The sequence below is a fragment of the Triticum dicoccoides genome, chromosome 1B (genome assembly GCF_002162155.2).
Source record: "Triticum dicoccoides isolate Atlit2015 ecotype Zavitan chromosome 1B, WEW_v2.0, whole genome shotgun sequence".
Lineage (NCBI taxonomy): Eukaryota > Viridiplantae > Streptophyta > Magnoliopsida > Poales > Poaceae > Triticum > Triticum dicoccoides.
Window position 1 is genome coordinate 699559206 of NC_041381.1, and position 14842 is coordinate 699574047.

The 14842-nt window shown below is 41.5% G+C and overlaps 1 pseudogene; it reads right to left on the minus strand.

Annotated features, from left to right (window-relative positions):
- Positions 1–5589: 5589 nt before the first annotated feature.
- LOC119351012 lies at positions 5590–9343 on the minus strand (annotated as a pseudogene).
- Between the last annotated feature and the right edge of the window lie 5499 nt (positions 9344–14842).

The following is a 14842-nucleotide window of genomic DNA, read 5'->3' on the forward strand; positions in this document are numbered from 1 at the left end:
AAAGGTCACTTTTCAGCAGCCCAAAGGGCGGGAAGCAGAGGCCTTTGGCCTTGTTGGTGGCACCAACCGGGACTAAAGGGGGGGGGCATTGGTACCGGTTGGTGCCACGAACCGGTACCAATGCACCCCTTTAGTCCCGGTTGGTGCCCCCAACCGGGACCAAGGGCCCTGTGCTGCCTACGTCGCGGCCAAAGTTTAGTCCCACCTCGCTAGCTGAAGAGGGGTCGCACCTGTTTATAAGCGCGACTCTACCCACCCATTTGAACTCCTCACTATTGCAGGCCTACTAGCTAAACTTGTGTCTCTGCTTGTGGGCCTGCTGGGCCGTCTGCGGGCCTGAATCCTGACCCAATAGGGTTTCTAGTCGTATTTAGGGCGTGGTGGCCCAGTAGGTGGCAATTTTTTTATTTTTCCCAGTTTTTTGTTTTCTTTTTTGCTTTATTTATTTTGTTTTGTTTCTACTTACAACGAAATAATTATTTATTTTATTTTATTTTGTTTATAATTACTTATTTATTTTATTTTATGATAATTCTATTTGCTATTAAAGTTTCTAACAAAAAAAGTTCTTTATGAAAATTCTTTTTGCTTTTAATGATTTTGAACAGAAAATACTTTGATAATTTTAGTTGCATAAATTTTATATAATTTTAGTTTCAATAATACTAGAGGTTGCTTATAATGTTTTTAACAAAAAATACTTTAATAATTTTAGTTTCATAAATTTTATTTATGTTATTAAAGTTTATTTTATTTTATTTTGTTTTGTTTTTACTTATATTTTTTTAAAAGTTTATATTGTTTTGTTTCAAATTACTTATTTATTTTATTTTATGATAATTCTTTTTGCTATTAAAGTTTGTAACAAAAAAGTTATTTATGAACTCTGAAACAAAGGGATTTCATACGGAAACTCGTCTGTTACAAAGGGATTTAATTTTTTGAACTTATTTGAACTCCATAGTTTTTTTGTGTTCAAAATGCACCATCCAAAGCCACATCATCAATTTTCAATCCTTTCTGACTTCATTTGTTATTTTTCATGCATTTACTGATTATTTTGAGCTATAAGACCATGAAATTGAAAAGCATTTGAAATGAACTCTGAAAAAGTTGAAAGTTGGCATGGTATCATCATTTCACCCACATAGCATGTGCAAGAAAGTAGAGAGGGTTACGGCAAAAACTGGATGCACTTCGTGTACAAAATGGACAATCTCTTTCAAAGTATTAGGGTTTCATACGGAACTCGTTTGTTACAAAGGGATTTCATTTTTTTTGAACTTATTTGAACTCCATAGTTTTTCCGTGTTTAAAATGCACCATTCAAAGCCACATCATCAATTTTCAACCCTTTCTCACTTCATTTGTTATTTTTCATGCATTTACTCATTATTTTGAGCTATAAGACCATGAAATTGAAAACCATTTGAAATGAATTCTGAAAAGGTTCCAAGTTGGCATGGTATCATCATTTCACCCACATAGCATGTGCAAGAAAGTACAGAGGCTTACGGCAAAAACTGGATGCACTTCGTGTGCAAAACGGACAATCTCTTTCGAAGTATCAGGGTTTCGTACGGAAACTCGTCTGTTACAAAGGGATTTCATTTTTTTGAACTTATTTGAATGCCATAGTTTTTCTGTGTTCAAAATGCACCATTCAAAGCCACATCATCAATTTTCAACCCTTTCTGACTTCATTTGTTATTTTTCATGCATTTACTGATTATTTTGAGCTATAAGACCATGAAATTGAAAAGCATTTGAAATGAACTCTGAAAAGGTTGAAAGTTGTCATGGAATCATCATTTCATCCACATAGCATGTGCAAAAAAGTAGAGAGGATTACGACAATAACTGGATGCACTTCGTGTACAAAACGGACAATCTCTTTCGAAGTATCAGGGTTTCATACGGAAACTCGTCTGTTACAAAGGGATTTCATTTTTTTGAACTTATTTGAACTCCATAGTTTTTCTGTGTTCAAAATGCACCATTCAAAGCCACATCATCAATTTTCAACCCTTTCTGACTTCATTTGTTATTTTTCATGCATTTACTGATTATTTTGAGCTATAAGACCATGAAATTGAAAAGCATTTGAAATGAACTCTGAAAAGGTTGAAAGTTGTCATGGTATCATCATTTCATCCACATAGCATGTGCAAGAAATTAGAGAGGGTTACGGCAATAATTGGATGCACTTCGTGTACAAAATGGACAATCTCTTTCGAAGTATCAGGGTTTCATACCGAAACTCGTCTGTTACAAAGGGATTTCATTTTTTGAACTTATTTGAACTCCATAGTTTTCTTTGTTCAAAATGCACCATTCAAAGCCACATCATCAATTTTCAACCCTTTCTGACTTAATTTGTTATTTTTCATGCATTTACCGATTATTTTCAGCTATAAGACCATGAAATTGAAAAGCATTTGAAATGAACTCTGAAAATGTTGAAAGTTGGCAAGGTATCATCATTTCACCCAGATAGCATGTGCAAGAAAGTATAGAGGGTTACGACAAAAAATGGATGCACTTCGTGTACAAAACAGACAATATCTTTCGAAGTATCACGGTTTCATACGGAAACTCGTCTGTTACAAAGGGATTTCATTTTTTGAACTTATTTGAACTCCATAGTTTTTCTGTGTTCAAAATGCACCATTCAAAGCCACATCATCAATTTTTAACCCTTTCCGACTTTATTTGTTATTTGTCATGCATTTACTGATTATTTTGAGCTATAAGACCATGAAATTGAAAAACATTTGAAATTAACTCTGAAAAGGTTGAAAGTTGGCATGGTATCATCATTTCACCCACATAGCATGTGCAATAAAGTAGAAAGGGTTACGGCAAAAACTGGATGCACTTTGTGTACAAAACGGACAATCTCTTTTGAAGTTCAAAGCCACATCATCTATTTTCAACCCTCTCATGAATAGATAAGTGATCAAATTAATAGAAGTTCATCATCACATTAAAACCAAAGTACATACATAGTTCTCACTGAACAACATATAGCTCTCCAGAGCATCTAATTAAACCATACATTGAAATTATGTAAAATATTTCAATGCAACAACAGATGCGATCATAATCGCAACCAAGGTAACAACTGATCCAACTGCATAATGATACCAAGCCTTGGTATGAATGGCATATTTTCTAATCTTTCTAATCTTCAACCGCATTGCATCCATCTTGATCTTGTGATCATCGACGACATCCGCAACATGCAACTGCAATATCATCTTCTCCTCCTCAATTTTTTTATTTTTTCCTTCAAGTAATTGTTTTCTTCTTCAACTAAATTTAACCTCTCGACAATAGGGTCGGTTGGAATTTCCGGTTCAACCACCTCCTAGATAAATAAAATCTATGTCACTTGGTCGGCATAATTGTCATAAACAATAAATGAACCAAATAGTTAACAAAAGATAATATATACTACATCCGAATCGTAGACAGGACGAGGGACGATGGGGGCGGATACCAAAACCATCGCACTATATAATAACAAGGAATAATAAAAGTAAGAAAATTGGACAAGTATCTATCTGAAGTAAGATTTTTTTTTCTTTCAGAAAGAAGATAAGAACAAGAGGCTCACCACGGTGGTGCCGGCGACGAGATCGGCGCAGGTGATCGACGGCGGTGAAGACGGGGATGGGACGGGATGGACCGCTAAACCTAGACAAATCTCGGGGAAAATGGAGCTCGGAGGTCGAGTTTCGAGAGGAGAAAGATTAACTAGTGTGGCTCGGACATTTCATCGAACACCTCATGTGCATAGGAGGTGAGCTAGAGCACCCGAATGCTCTCCCCTCGCCGGCCAGAAAAAACAGAGCACTGTGGAGTGCTCTGCTGTGCCGATGGGATATATATAGGCAACTCATTTGTCCCGATTCGTGGTAGAAACCGAGACTAAATCCCAGCATTCTGTCCCGGTTCAAGCCATGAACCGGTACCAATGGCTGTACGCCAGAAGCGCGGCCCATTAGTCCCGGTTCGTGTCTAGAACCGGGACAAATGGGTCCAGATGAATCGGGACCAATGCCCATGAGGCCCGGCCCGGCCGGCCCCCTGGGCTCATGAACAGGGTCTAATGCCCCCATGGGTCCCGGTTCGTGAAGAACCAGGACTAATGGGCTAGCCAGGCCCGAACCAAAGCTCTGTTTTTTACTAGTGCGAGACGCCGAGACGCTGTGGGATGCAGCAGCTTGGTGAGATGCCGGTGACCGTGTGATGCGGTGCTGCATGCCGGAGCTGGAGCGAAAGAAGGTGCATGAGGACCAACCGAGTGATTCGGTCAGCTAGCTGTGTTTGCATGCATGATTTGGCCGGGTCGTATGCTTAGAGTGATTCTAGGAGAGGAAGACCAGCTTAGTCGTTGGTAGCAAGGTTAGTGCATCAGTTAGTTAGTCCATGTGCAAGTGTTGACCGAGTCAAGTGTGATGGCCGGTGTGAGTGCATGCGTGCATGCAGGTAGTGGGCATTAGTAGTGCCTAGAGACTTGGAGTTAGTGGCCAGATGTGGCTGCCCAGTGCCCAGTGGTGCGTGATGGTTAGCTACCTGTGTATATATAAGTTCATCCAATGAAAAGAAAAGTGAGGCCGAGAGGGCAGGGCAAAACAACGTAGCGCTTGTACTCACAAGGAAGAATGCCTCAGCCCAAAGACCCTGGGGCTCTCCTTGTACGTGTGTGTGTGTGTTTCCTAAATTCCTAGGAGTTTTTTCAAGGGGTGTGTGTGCTCGAGAGAAACCACAAATATGAGTATATGACACGCAATGTTCAATACAGTGTAACCCTTGGTGCTATCCTCGCATATGAACTAGAGAGAACAGACTAACGTAAATGTATTATAGACACACACAGGCATGAACTATCTATATGGAAGCTTATATTAATTGTCGAAAGTATTGTTGGCAAATCTAGAAGGTAATGAACCAATGACTATCCATAGCCCGCACACAGCAGCAAGATCATGCAGCAAGTGTTTACAAAGCAATCCATCTAAGATTGACTAGATACGATGAGGGCAGCATCACCAATATTCAGAGCCCAGATAGACTAACTGCTATCATCAGATTCTGAATATTGCTAAGTTACTGAAGCCAGCTAGGAAGCTAGAAGCCTGATATATGGGAACCAAGAGACATGTTACTCAAGGGGAAAAATAAGAGGTATATATCAAACGTTTGAGTCATCATGGCCTGCGTACAAAATCACCCAGAAGAGAGGCGCCGGTTGCGCTTAAAGAGACCTGCGATCCACCAAGTGGACTTCTGGCAGGGCTACATATACCATGATATAAGCGGGAATAATATTCAGCCTGGTAGCTAACAGCCTAACACTACAATACATAGTACCAAATTAGGTTCCAACTCTCTGCATGTCCATCACTAACTGAAGGGCCTACTGAGCAGTTCATTTTTTGTAGATCAGATTAGTCACACAATCTGAATAATATAAATTGCTTTTCAACACAAGAAATGTACCAAATATCCTCGTTTCCATCGAAGGGCGGTTTGTGTGCACCAGTAAGGCACTCCTGCCTGAACGGAGACATCATGGTTGCATCACAGATGAGGCATTCTGCTAAATTTTGACGTTTGAACAGAAGGGTGGTTTGGGTGCAATAATACGGCTTTCCTCAACACAGATGCTATGGCATCGCCGATGAGAGCAGAAGGCAGGCTAATCTTCTCGAGACGTAACAGGTGCTCCATGCCGACTGGTATACTGCCGGCCCACTGCCCGCCGGAGAGAGCGAGGGTTCGTAGGTTGGGCATGGCCCCAACCTCGAACCCCAGATAAGCCATGACGTCTTCCCGAGACGAAAAGAACAAGCACTCCAGAACCGGGAAGAGTCCCATGCCCAATATAGCCCTTTCATCCGGAATATGTGACACATGGAAACTGAGCCCGACCAGGGAGGGAAGCTCCCCAAGAAGAACCTCCTCAGTTGATGTCTCCTCCACACACAAATCAAGGATGCGAAGGCAATGGAGACCGCCCATCCATATGGGAACTCTACGAAAATTCCATATTAGACTGTGAAATTCTTCGATACGTTCAAAAGGATTGCATAATGAGCCTAGCTGGTTATTGTCTTCATTACGTGACCCATTGATTTGAAGATATTTGAGGTTATGGAGCATTCCAATGGACCGAGCCAAAGCATCAAGTTCCGGCTTTTGCAAAAACGCCACTTCAATCATCAATTTCTTTAGATTTGTCAGTTCACCGAGACCCATAATACCCTTCATCACATTCACTTCTGGTTCCCTGCTGCCTGACACATGCTTAGATATTATCAAAGTGTGCAATGATTTCATATTCCCTATCCATTCAGGCAACACGTTTTCCATCCTAATTCTAAGATAGGACAAGCAGGACAAATGGGCTATATCCGAGGGAATGCTCTTGTTTCCATAAGGTATGTCTAGCGTCTGCAAGTGAACAAGACCTTGAAGTTCAACAGGGAGCTGTACAAAACATGTTGAAACATGTAAATACCTTAGCTGAAACAACTGGCTAATACCAGTGAGGTCAAGTGTCTCCGCACCTCCACAATGTTCATCAATTCTAAACACTCGAAGATACTTGAACAATAAAAGAGGAGGCATGGAGTTCCTCAGAAGTGTAAATGATCGAACTTGTGATAAGCAAACATCAATAGTTGGGTCATAGGTTGCTGCACCACCAATCATGGAACTCAGAGATAACCGACGGACCTTGTATTTGCGGGCTTGCAGGCTTGATATGTCTTCATAATTGTATGCCACAGTTAAAAAGTTATCCTTCTCACACTTGCTTAGGATCAGATCTAGCATCATATCATGTACTCTGCAAGACAAGACCTCTCCAAATTCTACTTTACAAGGCTGAATCAGGCTTCTATTGATAAGCTCATTGAAATAACTCCTCCCAATCTTCTCGAGATCTTGCACATGCAAACTAATGACAAAGCCTTCAACAATCCATTGCCGAACTAGATCATCCATTAAGATCTCGCAGTCCTCAGAGTACATTCCAAGGAATAAAAAACACGGCCGCAAGTGAGCAGGAAGATGCATGTAGCTAAGGTTCAATATACTCTTCATCTCTTCCAAGGTGGGATGTGTGGCAGACTGTGCAACCAAAGAATCCCTTATACTGTCCTAGCCCTTCCTTGATCTTTCCTCACTAGCTAACAGGCTAGCTATCGTGATAACTGCAAGTGGCAATCCATGACACTTCCTCAAAATATCATCCATAACTTCTTTAAGTTCGGGTGGACAAACATATTCGGACCCAAATACTCTATTCACCAGTAATTTTCTTGAGTTTTTTTCGCTGAGTGGTTTCAATTTGTACATGCCCTCATAATCGTTCTGACACACTACACCTGCCACACCTTCCATTCTTGTTGTAACTATAACTCTACTTCCATTACTAGCTTCCGGAAAAGCACACTTAATAGTATTCCACGTTGATTGATCCCACACATCGTCAACAACAATAAGATACCTGTTCAATTGCTTATAGAGATTAATTCCATTATTGTTTGATCTTGTTAAATTGTAGACGAAAGCATCAAACTTTTGAAAAAATATGTTCTAGCAAAAATTATGTTACCAGAGGAATATAGAGAATTTTATGAGAACCTATGAATGATAATAATGAATGCAAAAGCTATATAAAAAATGCTCCATCCGTCCGAAAAAGCTTGCCCCAAGCTTGTCGCTCAAATGGATGTATCTAGGACTAACTTGGTGCTAGATTCATCCATTTGTGGGGCAAGTTTTTTCGGACAGATGGAGTACATAGCTATTTAGCACAAAAGGGTCACATAGACATTCTAGAGATTTTATTCAAAAGAACTCTCTTTACTTAAGGCATTAATGAGTACCAAAAAGTTTTCTAATATATGTAGCAAATTTTACAGTAGATGGACAATGTCATCAAAACTTCGATCAAGCTTTCCTATGATTTTATTTGTCTACATTTGCTTATTTGTAATTATCTATGTCTATAACAATGGCCTTAAAACGAAGACATCACATATCTCGCATTCATGGACAGAATTATGTATTGTGTGTGTGAATGTGGCCTCTTAAATTTATCTTTAGATTAACTATTTTCACCAACAAAGAGGGAATAGACGGGTATGTTTAACCCTAAATGTAAAAATTATATCAAAACTTCAGACTGCTTTAGCACATATGGATCACGACGGCATTCAAGATTATTTATGTTTAGAAGTTCTCTTCTTACTAAGGTAAGTACATAACATGTTTCTAGTACCTTGGCAATTATGACACTGGATGGAAAATATACCCATACTTCAACCAATTTATCTAAAGATCTATTTTTTTTACTATTTTCATTCTGGTTTTCAATATGCTTTATAACCACACAAAGAACCAAACATCAACTGTGCAACTTAAATTGTCAAAAATCAGTACCAGATATAAGCAAATAAATTACTCAGCTGAAATTTAACACAAGTAGCCCATGTAATTGACTACCTGCGATAAGTAGTACATACCTATTCTCCTTCAGATGTTCCCTTAACTCTTCAATGATGTCTTCAACCTTGCAAACTCTAGTTGAATCAATCTCCTCCATCCTAAGTTTCAATTTTAAATGGTTGAGTAGTTCAGTCATATCAGGCCTCTGTGAAACTGAAAAAAATGCCTTGCAATCAAATTGCGAGCCAATCTTGTCATACACTTGTTTGGCAAGTGTAGTTTTACCAAGACCACCGGATCCCACAATGGAAACCACCTTGATTTTCTTCTGAGTATCCATCAACCGAATGACAATCTCCTCTCTTGGGCCATCAATGCCCACTAGAGTATCTGCCTCCTGGTACAGCGCTTGCAAACGAGGGTCAACAAAAACAGAGCTAGAGGCAGGCTTCCAATCATCAATCTTATACCTTTGGCGTCGATCATTTGCCTCGAAGGCAAGAGTCTTGAGCTCTTCCATCTGGTGGGCTATCTGAAGACGTTGTCGCAACTTCTTGATGCGCCGTGCAACGTTCTTGATGAAGCCAACCTTGGCATCTTCAGCTCGAGATTGGCGGATGAAGTCATCGATGCAATTGTCCATGTCATATGCCATCTCCCTGACATCATCTCTTCAGTCCTTGACAGTTGGATCGATCTCATCAATGAGCTCCAGCTTGTGCAGGGCAGCGTTCATGGCGCTGAGTTCCTTCTGGAGGAAGGACGCCTGCTTCTTGAGCCCTTTGAACTTTTTGAACTCGTCGCCCATGAGTGTGGTGAGCTTGCCGATGAGGGGGTTCATCACCCCGCTCGCCACTGTCACGATTCCGCTGGCCATGCTCAAGCTTAGCGTGCTCGATCTCTTGGTTGTGTGGCTACCTAGTTGAAGCAACAGTAGGGTGTGAAGAGTGAAAGGAAGGCAGAGTTGGTGTGAAGAGTGGAAGGAAGGCAGCATGTATATAGATCCACGCCAAGACATGCATTAAGCTATTTACTGGAGCCTCATTGGGGCGTGTGTGCAAGCATGTGCGTGTGTCCCGAGTACTTTCAAGCCTGGCCATGGGCAGGCCTCTGCTGCAAAGTGATTAGTTTAAAATCTTACACAGGTTAAAAGACTACCACTACTTGCGCTAAACTTGATTAAAACAAGGTAGCTAGCTGCTAGCAATGAACCAGGGCGTAGGATAGTTGCACGACATGAGCTAGTTGGCTAATGCGCGCGAGCATCTGAAAATTGAATATTAGGCCAAAGGTAACATACGCTCGGCAACCGGGGCCTAGCTTCTGTGTGAATGTTAATCAGTACTCCCTCCGTTCCAAAATTCTTGTCTTAGATTTGTCTAAATACGAATGTATCAAATCATATTTTAGTATTAGGTACATCCGTATCTAGACAAATTTAAGACACGAATTTTGGGACGGAGAGAGTAGTAAAAAAAAACACACCTTGCAGGGCAAGACTCGTCACTAGATTTAGTCTTGATAACAGCAACAAACGCGCTAACATGCTCTTGCATGTGTTGTGGTCAGCTTTTGTGTAAAACTAATCATCAAGCGCGTCTTTGGTGGAGGTCACACGGTGTTTGTTGGCGTTTGATTGTCACACAACAACGTTTGTCGATGATTAAAATTCTCAAAAGCTGTTTGGCTCACATGCAGGCATGCTAGCGTGTTTGTTGGCGTTTCAAGGTTTGTAATCTCGTACCTATGTCTCTGGTCAATACCTACTAAAGCCACGTTGGTTTGCTGATTAAAATGCACAAAAGCTAACCCGTGTTGTCGACCACATGCAGGCCACGACGCAGATATAGATCATGCATGTATATTTGCAGATCACGAACGGGCATAGGTACCGGTCTCCTTCCGCGCATCTTCCATGGAGGTGGCATAGCTAGTGTTCATGGCGATCAGGGTCAGGTGAAGACCCAAACTAAAGGAGACAGAGACTAGACTACCTAGCTAGATCTTCAGCTTCAGAAGTTGCCATAGGCTGGGTAAAAGTAAATTTGGCCATACACCTTGAGCGGCAAGCGTGACAAGCAACAACACACAGAGAAAAAAAATTGTGCAGTATTTCCGCAGTATGACTCTGCACTTTCCGCGGGATGGAAGAACATCATTTTGTTATTTTGTTAATTATTCAGATATTGTTGTAACTAAAATAACTATTGTATTGTATGATGTTAAAACATTAATAAGTTTGATTTATATTGTTGTTTGGTTTAAATTACATTGTTTTAAATCATGATTTTACATTTTTTTCCTATCTAATTGCAGTGCCGCACGAGATCCGTCGGAACAGAATTTGTGGTACGGATTTGCGGCATTGTTCCGCCCGACGCTGTGCGGTGCCGCAAATCCGTTTTAGGGAGAGCCGCAAACTGTTATTGCAGGACGGGAATATACGGCATCTGTTAGAGTTGCTCTTAGTTTCAACTGCAGATTCCTTTTTCGCATCAACATCCCCTTCACCCCTCCTCTTTAGATGCATAATAGTATCTATAAACTGCAGTTGTCAGCAAAAACCAATACTTTGCTGCACAAACAAACTTCACCTTACACAAAGAAATGCAAATACAAACTAATTAAAGGGATTCCACATCAAGAAAGGGTAAAAGGAAACAGATCAAAGATACGGAAACAGAAAATTGCACGGTAACGCTAGGTACCTACAGATCCATAGCCACTGGCTTCCTTCCCAAAATTCGTGTGGCATTGTTCATTATAGAAAAGAGAATTATTTTGTTTCCAAAATACACCTGCAAATGCGGTACATGGTTCACATAAAAAACAGCTTTTAGTCCGATGGTACATGCATGTGCTGCCCATTCTCTCTCTTCTCTCTCCCAAACTAATTCATCCACTTACTTCATCTTTGCTAACTTAAAATCATTCATATCTCTTAAACCAAAACTTTTTATTTAAAAACATGTTTGAACTCCTGACGCAAAGACCTTTAAAACAAGACTGTTTTTGGATACATTTAAATCGGGTTTCAAAATTCATGAACCGTATTTCACAAAAATCAATTCTAATTTAATTCACATTTTTTAATAATATATTTTACCCTTTTGAAATATACTGTTAAACATTTTTAAATAATATGTACAGAAATTGATATTTTAGTTTCATATTTTCGTTTTCAGAACCCACATTTCAATTTCCACTGCCATGCTTCACAAAAATCACATCAATTTTAATTCCACATTTTTTTAATAATATATTTTACTCTTTTGAAATATGTTGGTAAACATTTTCAAATAATATGTACAGAAATTGACATTTCAATTTCATATTGTTATCATTTTTAGAACCCACATTTCAATTTTCACTGGCTTGTTTCACAAAAATCACATCTATAAAGGTGGCCACTCCGTCATCCGGGGCGTGTCGTGTACATACGGGAAAGTGTGTTACAACCCATATTACTGCTGTTGCTTCTGAAACTGAACCTGAAGCACAAGTTGAGTCAACTGAAGATGATGGGGAGAAGGAGGTGGCCAGCCAAGGCTCCGGTGCTGAGTACTCCCCCTGTGGCCCCGGACGCGCGATTGTTCCATTTCCATGGGTCGGTGTAGACAGGTCCACCGGCGTACAGAAGGTGTTGGACACCATGGGCGCAACCGGATGTCATGCGCGCACCGGCGCATCCATGGTTTCGCCGGGGCACGCGACGCACGGCCACGGCGATCCAGGACCAAATGGACATTAGGGGCGGTTCGAGTGTGATATTTGGGGTCTTATCTTAACAAAGTGTGCCTGCCTGCTCCTGCTCTCCATGTAGCCGCGGGACGCGCGGCGAGAACAGCAGCTGGTGGTCTGGTGGAAATGGCGTTGGTTGCTCCAACGCCGGCATAGGCACGCAAGACGGCGTGGCTGGAATGGATGGAACGCCGCCAACGGCTTCATCAGCAGTGTTAGCCTAGATAATCTCATGCATATAGTATTGTTTTCTTTCTTTGTTCTGTAATAATGCATGCATAGACATGCACGTAGTGGAGAGCTGCGCCTCTCCGTAGGATACTCCCACCTCCCGCTCTTGGTCTCTGATCGATCTAGTCGCTGGATGGAGCGACACTTGCGGATCGCAGCAGCTAGGCCGGGAGGTGGTTAGTGGAGTCCTGTACGATGCATAAGAGAAGGAATAACAGAACAGAAAACGCTGCGCGTTGTGGCAGCACAAAGCTCTCGCGAGTTCATCTTCTTCCACTACCTATCTCTCTCTCTGACTCGCTCGATCAGCAGCAACAAGCAGCGTGTCGGGCGCTTCACAATGCGATCGACCAGCCAAGAAGGTGTTGGACCTATGCCATGTACTTATATACCATCGTCCATCGGGCACCCACGCATCAATGGTTTCGCCGGGCATGCGACACACGGCCGCCGCACTCTTGGCTAGCCAAAATGCGAATTCCGCGTCCTCTCCTCTCCAGCATTATTTCAGAGCCAGGTCAGGGTCACAGCAGTACAACATGGCGTCCAGCAATGTGTTGCCGATCAAGTAGGCGCCGCCGTCCTGGATCGCTCGTCTGCGTCGTCATGACTCGTGACATGGCTGGACGGCATGTACGCCTGCTGGGTCGGCATGAAAGGTACTGTAGTTTAAGAGGAATGTGGAGTTCAAACAGTGCCTTGCATCTTTCCTCAGCATCAGGCTCAACGAAAAACCATACTTGCGGACTGCAGTCTCGGACTCTGACGGGCTGGCAACTGGCATCCATTCTCAGCAAAGGCAAAAAACATCACTGGATTCACGGTGCTGCGCAAACTGCAAATAGTAAAAGAGTTTCAGAGAGAGACGTACATATATACTGCATGAACTTCCAAACAAACAAAACACACACACACACACACACACACACACACACACACACACACACACACACACACAATATACTATATGAAGAACAGGTGCCAGGTTTGAGACTAGTTCCATCCCGGATTTGGAAGTAGCAGGTTTCAGCATGCACAACCAACCCCATTTCCGAAGTAAACAGAAACTGAATTAGAACAGCTACAGTTAATTGCTGCAGTGATTTCTTTACGACTGCTACTCTCAACATATGAATCAACACTTGCCCCTGACAGTAGCTCAACAACCAACGACTCTGAACATATATGTTCAGGGGAGCCAGAAAAGAAAACTGATGCAGAATCTGTTATTACAACCAACCACATCGATAAATCATATCGGCATGATGCCGCACAACATATCTTCATGATGCCGCAGAACAACCACTTCCTGGAATAACATCCACTTTTCACATTTATTCTCTGTTTGCCTCTCTTCAACTGCTACCTTCTCTGTGTGCTGCAGATAGCTTTCTTTTGCCTCTGCCGCTTCTCTTCCCTGAAGTCAAAACCATCACCTGCACTGCAGGCTCATTGATTATATACTATACTAAGAAATAGACACAAGACCGAACAATTATGAGTGAGTATATCAAGAAATAGACACAGGACTGAACACATGACAGATCATATACTATCAGCATGCCGCATCTCCGATCCTGCATCTCGCCAAGGGAATAAGATGCAGTTCGACTCATAGGTTCAGGAAAAATATCCACATGAGGTGTTCAGACAGTTACAGAGATGTATCTGACCAGGGTTGCCTATCTATCTATACAGCTGTGCAAAAGCTAAGAAACGTTGATATATATAAGTTTCATTTCCCTTTATTTAAAGAAAAAGTGAAATCATCCACTGCAGTCAGCCATCGTAAACATCACCGCTCGTTCCATAAGTAACATCACAAGTACATGGGCTTGGTTAAGGGTGAAGCTTCAAACTAATCCAGTTAATTTCCCCTGTCATTCCTGATCTTTTGCAAGAAAAATCATTTTTCAAGCCTTGCCAAGTTCAAAAATTTCCATGACTTGGCTAGTAAAACTAGTTAGCACGACTAAGAGTAAGTCGTGGTCAAGATCAGAGTAATATTCTAGTACATGGTTTTTCCATGTCAAGCAAGTTCACCATATGCATTTTCAGATCACAACCTTTAATTTGTTCCAACACAAGTAGAGAATAATATTATTGAGATTTTGCTATCAAGAGCAGATCAATACTGCTGAACCGTGTCAGGGAAGCAAACACCCCACATCATACTGCTGAACCTAGAGAAGAAAATGCTCAAGTGCCTTTGCAAACAGTAAACTAATTAGCCTGATCAAATTAGTCACTCGCAGATGAAGAAGGGAGAACAGAGCAAGGCATGTATATGCACACACGACTGAACAATAATATGAACAGGTCCCAGATTTCACACTGATTAACACCATACAAAGCAGCTATATCCGAAGAAAATCTACTGTCAAGATCTTGCAGCGTGTCTTTA